General features: G+C 36.6%; 1 long non-coding RNA gene across 1 annotated transcript; it reads left to right on the plus strand.

Moving 5' to 3' along the window:
• The first annotated feature begins 2903 nt into the window (after positions 1 to 2903).
• Positions 2904 to 6971, plus strand: LOC113117423 (uncharacterized). The gene is made up of 4 exons (XR_003294158.1): positions 2904 to 3542; positions 3751 to 4032; positions 4389 to 4440; positions 6565 to 6971. It is a non-coding gene; the product is annotated as an uncharacterized LOC113117423 (long non-coding RNA).
• The last annotated feature ends 577 nt before the right edge of the window (positions 6972 to 7548 follow it).

Genomic DNA, 7548 nt, shown 5'->3' on the forward strand with positions numbered 1-7548 from the left:
GGTGCTCTTAGTTCAAGGAACACAGCATTCTTTCAATCTTATATTGAATCTGGGGCAAAGAAAATGATTGCAGTGGGGGTCCAAAAGTCTGAGACCACTAGAGAAAATGACTTTTTTTTTTTTATATTTAATAATAAAGTAAAATAAAATAAAATAACAATATCATATTTAAATAAAAGGTAAGCCATTTTCATTTTTCGCATTTTAATTTAGCTTAAAGGGATAGCCAACCAAAAATGAAAATTCTGTCATGTTGTTCCAAACCTGTGAGAACTTCATTGATCTTTGGAACACAAATTAAAACATTTTTGATGAAATTTAGAGCTTTCTGACTACAAGGATGCATTGTGGTACTCGTATTCTGAACACGCTTTGAAAACCGACATAGTAAAGAAGGAACTGTTGAATAAAGTCAATATTTATGCACACAAAAAGTATTCCCATCAGTGGAGTGCACAGCGGGGCCTGGGGGGCTCGAGCCCCTGCCCCTTTAATTGTTGATGCTAAAGTGTCCTTTCAGTGACCGCGATTGTTCGGAATTACTGTTCTGCTGCTGCGTTAACATTGTCCGCTTTGCTTTAATAACAAACTTGTTTAAAATCTTACGATCATATTCTTCAGATGATCCAAAGAGCTTCTTGGGCCACTGGAATTATTTCACTGGAAGCAAGAACATCTGATTGTGTGAGTAACATGATCAATGTCAAAAAAGTTTTTGGATGCTGACCAATACATTTCTTAAGCTATATCATAAGATTGTTGCCTAAGGTTTAGAATTTTCATGTGTTCTCAGACTTCGCGGACCACACTCGTATTTAGAAATACATTAGTTGAGATAAAGTTGAGACACTTGTATTTCACCTTAAGATCCGAGGCCATCATAATTGTTTCGGTGTCCTTGGTTAATGACACCAAACAATAGGACATATGTGTATGGATCCAGAGCTGGAATAACTAATATTTTCTCATCAAAGTGCAAAGCAATCGCTCTCCACAGCAGAGCCCAGGGCAGCCATGTCGAGGTCCTAATGAGATGTTTAGAGACACGGCTGGCTAATGGAACATTCTGGAGTTTGCCTCCTTAACTCCAGAGCCCTCTACCTGAGGAGACAAAGGACGTTCTGTCTACCAAGGGAGGAGCTGAATTTCAGATAATCTGCGTCATTCATATTATGCTTCCTGACACAAATGATCAGATAATTCACATCTGAAGTGAATTAACATCTGTTGTTTGAATGGGGCTAATGTCTAGCAATTCATCAATTTCACAGGCTAATATTGCTGACCAGAGATTCACGTAACGTGCCCAGACTTAGGCACAGAGATGGCAGTGCTTGGCTCTTTGCAGTGTTCTTGAACTAACAGTGCGGTCAAAATTAGAGATGGAAATAAGTGTTTATGGAGCATTAAAGTCATAGTTCACGCAAAACTGAACATTTAGTCATTTGCTCCAAACATGCATGATTTACTTTCCTCTGTGGAACACAAAAGAAGATATATTTAATAATGTCATTTGGACTATTGCCTTTCAAAATATTTTGTGTTCCACTAAAAAAAGAACCTCGTACGGGTTCGGAATAACAGGAGAGTAAGTAAATTAATAATGGATGGACAAGCAAAGATGCTTCTTTGAAATGAAAGAAACTGTTTAGAAATGCTTTAAACACTATCTAAACTAAAACATGCTCCAAAGAAAAGAAGGGGGAAATCCTTCTATGCATATATTGACTTGTGGTTGCAACAGAATGTATAAACCAAGATTGCACAAAGAAAATAAAAATATATCAGTAGCTGAATATCAAAGCGGTAATGATCAAGGCTGTAAATCACACACTCCTTAACACAATAGTGTAATCATATCCAAACACACCAATTCTATGAATTTTTCATGGATGTCTAAACCTATACATCCTCTTCAGACTTGCATGAGTGACCCAGGGGGAGCCTGATGAACCATTGCCTAGTCTATAAGTAAATAAATAAATACATTTCTGGACATTTTAGTCACACTGTATGAATGGTACAGCATTCGGTAAGACAATACGGTATTTCTCAAAGCTATCTTTGCCTTTATTCACATTTCAGGTCACAAAATGACTTTATAGCAGATTTATGAAGACAGTTCCCCTCAAATTCACACAGGTGTCCTTATGGAATAAACACAGGTGATTTGTATCATATGATCATGCTCAGTTATGAACATGTTCCTGTATATATATATATATATATATATATATATATATATATATATATATATATATATATATATATATATATATATATATATTATTTTTCTGTGATGATACATTTCTACAATTATTAGCATCATAAATCGTCATAAATCTTAGATAAACATTGTAAGATTTATGACATTCATAATTTGTAGGTCTCTGTGTTTGTGAGTGTATATATTCATATGATACATTTTTAAACAGTAAATGTACACTTATGACACTGTACTTTCTGTTATTACCTTGGCATTAAGAAAGAAAACTATTTAACGCTGCTGGGTGAGTGTTTCTAATGTAATAACTGAGGAGATGAAAGCAAATGTGACAGCTTTCTCTCTTCTGATTTTATTTATTTATTTTTTGCCACTGGAGCAAACTGGAACACAAAAATGTAATTGTTTTGTAGTTTCCATTCACTACTATAGATGTTTACCCATCTATGGCAACTTCCACTTCTAAGAATCCTGGAAATTTAAGTGTCAATTTTGAGCAATATTTCACCATTTGGTATAATCTATGCATTGAAATGTGTCTTAAAGGCACTGTACATGCTAAAATTTAAATACTGTCGTATTGTCATCTTCTCTTCATGTATGTATGTATGTATGTAAAAAAATGTTTTGCTGTGAAACAAAAGAAATATATATATTTTGAAGAATGATTCTGCTTTTATCAGACAATGAAAGGCAATGGCGCCCAAAGCAACATTTGTTTGACTTAAGTGTATAGAAAAAAACACAGACACTCAAAAAAATAAAATAAAAAAAATAATTATAATTGTGTTCCACAGAAGAAAGACAATGACAAATGTCTTTTTTGTATGAACTCTCCCATCAAGTCTGCAAATACATCTTAGGGCCACTTTACATAAACACAGAAGGTCAGAGGTAAAGGAAGTCTGAACTATCAGTTTGTGAACGTGATTTCCTCAGTGGCACGTTTAATGCATATTAATCTGTTTTTCAATCCAAGAATCCATGACAATCTAAGCGACGAGCTCTGCACCTCTTCGTTCTCACTTCGCTGAAACGCTTCACCAAAAATCTCAGTGCCGCCGCTACGTCCTCCTACTCCAGAAGAGAGAAGTGAAAGATTACTGCGTGGGGCTCATTAAGAATGTTTTATTTTGTCTGCAATTTTTTCCCCCCAGTCTATTGTCTCTCCACCCTCTCAGCGAAAGTCTCGACGGAGTCACAGCCTTGGGTGCATCGGAGCGATGAGACAAATGCAGAAAATGAACTGGAAGAAAACTGGGAGGTGAAAAAAACGCGCGGCTGGCCGACGATGGCCGAAAACTCAAAGGAGAAATGGGTATGATTAAATCAAGCCTAATTCTATTTTGATAATTGTCTGCGTATGCGGCCGCGTTTTGCCGTGGGGATGTTGTGACTTGTGTACGAGACTGACAATGAAGTCGGCAACAACAGCTGCTCGGTGCCGGCTAGCTCGTGTACCTTGCCGCTCAAGTCTTGTCAGTCACATTTTCTCTAATTAACTAACATCTGCTTTCCATTTTCAGTTACACTGCATCGCCAGCTTGCCTCATCTGAATCCCTGACTCCTGACCTCCCCTGAGGAAGGTGCTCACTGTCAGAAGAACCCCCGGCATCCTACCGCCACAGAAAGGTGATTCCTTTAAAGCACCAGGAACGGATGAAGGAGCGAGAGGGGGCTGCGCGAGGCAGGCAGACGGGGAGGGGAGCTGTCGTTTGTGTCAGGTTAACCTCAGAGACACATCCGGAGCTCAGCATCTGGGAGACGGAGGGGAGAGAGAGAGGCACCGCCGCTCCATTTGGCGCAAGTGAGTTCTGCATTAAGCATCCTGCATTGGCTTTCATCAGCTTCTTTCTTTCTCTCTCTTTCTTCCTTTCTCACCTCCACTCCCTCCCCCAAAATAAAAAAAGGCTAAAACGCCAAACTTTGTGCACTGTCAGTCTCACGGGCTGTGCTTATTCCCAGATTTATGCTAGAAGCGTTGCAGCGTTAAGTGTTAAAGAGAGAGGAAGAGAGAGAGAGAGAGAGAGAGAGCTTTGCATGCAGAAAGGAAGGAGATGATACTGATGTTTGTGCAGCATATGTGTTAAGTCACTCACACACCACAATAACACCTGAAATTGTGGCAGCTGGTGCTGTTAAACATGCATTCTCTTGTTCCAGTTTCACCACGGCAGCAACAGATAGCAACAAAAGTCCCGTTGAGGTCTTTAAGGTAACCAATTATAATGTTTTGAAATTATATTTCTTAATATATATTTTTTAAATGTATTATATGCACGTTTCTTTTATCAAAAAAAGGTCCTGTACTATTTAAATAGCCTTCTGTGTAAGAGAAAAATAAAAGCCACTCTTTTGCATTACTTGTTGACTGTGTGGACATACGCATATCTCTTTCTCTTTTTATAACAAGTCTTAAATGCATTAGATTTATTTTACGGTGTTTTTACCCTTGATCACAAACCTCGTGATTTGTGTGGAAATGCAACCATTCTCCCAGGTTTAGAAAAAAGGGTAAATGATTACATAAAAAAAAAAGAGGAAAAAAAAAATAACAGATGGGCCTGCCTAAAAAAATATGATTTTCTACAAATGATTGCATTCTCTCCCCTTTGGTGTGAAAAGTAGACTCAAGAACACTTTTAAATAATTTGTTCAATTTGTTCCACAGCCAAAGAAAAGCGGCTTGGTGGAAATTCAGATTCATTAAAACTTAATTAATATGCATCATTATGTAAATGAGGTTGCAGTTAATGAGTTCTTAAAAGAAGCCTTCCTTAATTAGTTCACTTTTTAATGGCATCATCATTTATCTTTTTTCTTTGAAGCAGAATGACGAGAGGACCTCGCCGTTCCCGAAAGTGCTAAAATTTTCCATTTTTTAATTATTCTTATTTTCTTAATTTTTATATGATTAAGAATGCATTTAGGGAAGTAAATAAATGAGAAAAACTTAGACCTTTTTTTCCAGACTCACTTATTTCCATTAAAACAGAGTCTCTGTAGATACCGGAGTGTTTAAAAAGTTAAAGGGAAAGCATCTTCTTACAAAACAATCAAGGCTGTCTCACAATTACCTCCGTGGCTTCTGCGAGTAGCTTCATTTCTACTAAATCTGAGCAGCCTCTTAATTGCTCTCTCCAGTTGGGCTGCAGTATATATTACCACACTCCATTACTATTTATGGAGCCAGAGATTCATATTGCAAATATGAAGATGACTGTGGTCATTTCCTTCTGTATTCATTCTCTCATTTATTCATTTACATATTCAATCACTCGATTTTTTTTTTTCCTTTTATAAATTAATTAATTAAATTTACATACTTGGTCAACAATTTACCTTAAATATAATGGATAAAATTAATAAGCTAAATCAAATTTTTAGTTCACCACATCTGATGGATTTAGGAAACTAACTGAGAATTTAGGAAATCATATCTTGCACAAGCTCTCTCTCTCTCTCTCTCTCTCTCTCTCTCTCTCTCTCTCTCTCTCTCTATATATATATATATATATATATATATATATATATGAATGAGTCTCTTTTAATTTTCATATGAAAAGCATGCAGTTAAAACATTGTGTTTAATTTCATTTCCATGCAACTTTGTGTCCTGGTTGAAGTGGAAATCAGTGTCACACACGCAAAGGTAGTGCAAAAAAAAAAACCTTGCAGATTGCAGGTGGGATAATTTTACGTTTACTCTCACAAGCGAGATAGCATTATAAACTAAGATTTGGTGGCAGTGTTTGTGAACGTGTGTGTGTGTACTGTATGTGCGTGTGTTTGTAAAGCTAGAGAGGGTGTTTGTGGAGGGGGAGACGCAGTGTTTTATGTTCCCGCTCACTAACCATCACTCTGCTCCTAATTGATAACCACTGGCATTTGATCAGGCAGTCTTCAAACAAGGAATATAACTTTGTATTTTGTATAAGAAGACCATCTGTTGTTGCAGAGCTCTACATTCATTAAATTTAATTTCTCAGCCCAGGAATAAGATTTTAATTGTCCATTGTTACTAGAGGGTTTTCCCCATCATCCCACCATGGATGATTTTTTTTTTGGGGGGGGGGGGGGGGGGGGGGGGGGGGTGGAGTACAGGCGTTTACTGGTACTTGTTGATGTGACCTTGACATTTGCAAAAAGTAAAACTAACAAGTAAAATGTGATATATGTATATATAGTGCATATTATGCATAAGTGCATAACATTAAAAGTAGAGTGTATTTTTGTAATGGTCTTGCAGAGAGTTAAGTGAAGCAAATAAAATGAGAAACAAAATTAGTGTGTAATTAGGAAATAAAAAAATGAGCGTATTTGGACACATTTCTTGCAGGTTGTTATTGGACACTTTGAGCAGTGAATCGTTTGGCATTTGGTGTTCTGTGAGGAGCGACGGTGGGCATGTGTTAACTACACACAGGACACTCGAGCGAAAACCAGACGCCTACCGAATCCTTCAATCTGTCATTTCCTCTCGCAGCTCCCGAGCAAGATAAAAATAAAGCGAGCACAAAACACTTCTCTCTTATTACTCTGTCAAAATAATGCTCTTCACACTTTAGTTCACTTCTCGGTAGCCTTTACTTGGAAACATGTTGCAGTGAGCATATTGTTTAGAAAATAAGTAGGCCTAATTTTTTTTTTTTTTTTTTGCCATGGGTGTTCAGCGAATGATCTAGGATCAGTATCAAAATACAAGAAACAGTTAAAAAATGTTTTAAGTTGTATTAGGAATCTAGCTTGCCTATAAATAATTTATATATTCCTTGAAAATGTTTTCTAATTCTTTGTTTTATAATTATATATATATAATTAAAATAGTGATGAAACACTTTCCATTATGTAAACATTTCAGTTTAGTTTTACAGTATGAAAATTATAGATTTCTATTTCTTTCTTTCTTTCTTTCTTTCTTTCTTTCTTTCTTTCTTTCTTTCTTTCTTTCTTTCTTCCTTTCCCTTTGAGATGTTCATTAAAATTCTGCTTGAATAAACCAAATCAATGTTTATGATGTATATTAATTAATTCTTTTCACTATGGCAGGTGTAACAGCTGTTGGTCATTATATGAACCGAGGAGAGGGGAAAAAGCATTCCTGGTGCTTTTCTTTTTGAGATTTCATTTTACTCCGTCAGACCTGTGAGCGAGAAATAAACTGCTGGTTTATTTGGGTTCAGGTGCTTAAATAGAGGCTTTCTGACATGCAGTAGCCCGGGGTTTGATCGCATGATTCTTTGGGGTTTTCGTGAGACAATGATCAGTGCTGCTTGATACAAGCATTTTGCATTAACGTTTAACTATGCATGAGTGTGAAACC

This window comes from Carassius auratus, chromosome 17 (genome assembly GCF_003368295.1).
Source record: "Carassius auratus strain Wakin chromosome 17, ASM336829v1, whole genome shotgun sequence".
NCBI classification, from domain to species: domain Eukaryota; kingdom Metazoa; phylum Chordata; class Actinopteri; order Cypriniformes; family Cyprinidae; genus Carassius; species Carassius auratus.